Source organism: Alligator sinensis, unplaced genomic scaffold (genome assembly GCF_000455745.1).
Source record: "Alligator sinensis unplaced genomic scaffold, ASM45574v1 scaffold1218_1, whole genome shotgun sequence".
Taxonomy (NCBI): Eukaryota; Metazoa; Chordata; order Crocodylia; family Alligatoridae; genus Alligator; species Alligator sinensis.
The window spans coordinates 8,391-10,241 of record NW_005842619.1 but is presented as its reverse complement, the minus strand read 5'-3'; positions in this window follow the sequence as shown (position 1 = coordinate 10,241).

The window sequence follows — 1,851 nt, the reverse complement described above, 5'->3', positions numbered from 1 at the left end:
CTGGGGGTGCACGTGGGCTGCGCTGGTTGTTGCTGCAGGTTTTAGGGAGCAGCAGAAAAGAGGGGCCCTGCCCAGGGAGGGGGGAGAGGAGAGGAGAGGCCAGCCCACGAGTGCGATGTAGCCCACCACAGCAGCCAGGGCAGGGGTGCATGTCCAGGTCTCCCCCAACTTCTGTGGGGAGTTGCCTTCCTCTTTCAATGGAGGGCGTGGGCTGTGCGTGTCAAAGGGACCAGGCCCGGAACATCTTTCAACCTTCGCCAGTAGTCTGGAGGTAAGGGTGCTACCCTAGGTGGCAAAGGTGGTGGGTTCAAGCCCCACTGTGGTTGGAGTCCTTGGGCTTGTCTGCCCTCAGAGAGTTCCAAGATGCCAAGTGCCTGTGGGTAGGTGTGGAGAAGGAGGTGGTGGAGTGCTGGGATGGGGGCTGAGGGAGGGTAGGGGTGGCAGGTAGAGTGGGGGCTGAAGCAGGAGCAGGAAAGGTGAAAAGATGCATTTTTTGCACTTTGACTATCAGGTTTTGGGGCAGAAAAAGCAAAAAAAATTGGTTTTTAAGGAATTTTTTCCTTTGTCTGAGGATTCTCCTCTTCCTCCTTCTACCCCCAGCTCTCTCACCCCCCACTTGCCACCCCACCTCTCTGTCTGCACCTGCCCACAGGCACCAGGCAACCTGGGACTCACTGAGGACTGACAGACCCGAGGGCTCCAGCCAGGGTGGGGCTTGAAACCACCACCTTTGCTAGCTAAGGTAGCACCCTTACCACCAGACTACTGGGGAAGGCTAAAAAATGTTCCGGGCCTGGTCCACTTGACACGCACCGCCCAGGCCCCTCCATTGCAAGAGGAAGGCACCTGCCCTCAGAAGGGGAGCAGGCTGGGACCTGAACCCAGGCCCTCAGCACCCACAGGAAGAAGCCCTGCACTGTGCACCCCAGGACTTAACTGACAGAGACTCACTTCTGGGCCCCTTGACCCTTTCCCTGTGGACACGCACTGGCCCCACTACAAGGGGAGCCCTGGGAAGGCTGCGGCCTCAGCCTGCCTCATGGCCAAGGCCCTGTGCTATCAGGCAGGGCCCATGGGTTTGGCTCTGCGCAGGGCCAGTGTCCCCGGCGGCGCTGCCCCAGACACTGCGGGCCATGGGCCATCATATTTGCCATGCCAGAGAGGACTTCTTCCAGCTGCCCATGCTCGAGTTCAGAGACTTTGGGATGCAGGCCGGGAGGTCTGCCTTTGTTTTCGGGCACAGGAGCAGCCTGGAAAAAGCAGAGCTGCGCTGCACGTCCCCCCGGGCTGCCGGCAACGGTCTTCTCTGGCTGCTCTGCAGGAACCACCGCGGGGTCCCAGCTCCTGTGCGACCCCAGCTAAGGGGGTGTAAAGTAGGCAGGTTTGGAGGCCTCCAGCCACAAGGGAATCCAGACCCCCCAGCCTGTGCTTCGCAGCACCGTGCCCCGGCTCCCCCGCTCTCAGGGAGACCTGGGGCTGGTGGGCAGCAGCAGTCTTGGGCTGCCCTTGGGGAGCTGGACAGTCGTGTCCTGCTGAGTGCAGATACATGGGGACCCCGGGAAGGCCGCCTGCCCAAATACTCTCCCCTGGGGCCTCATCTAAAGCAAGGTCCAGCTGCAGAGCTGCCTCTGGGGCCCCCAAATACAAAGGGCGGCCCAAAAGCGAGCCAGCCACTGGCCAATCCCCAGATCAGCATCCCAGGTCAGCATCCCCAGACCAGCATCCCACGGCTGCTGGCCTCAGAGAGGGGTCACAGCGCTGCGCCCAGGACACCGCTCACCGCCACGAGCTCGTGCGTGCAAAGGCGCACAGGAGCGGCGCGAGGGGCAGGCCAGCGGGCCCCGCGGTGGG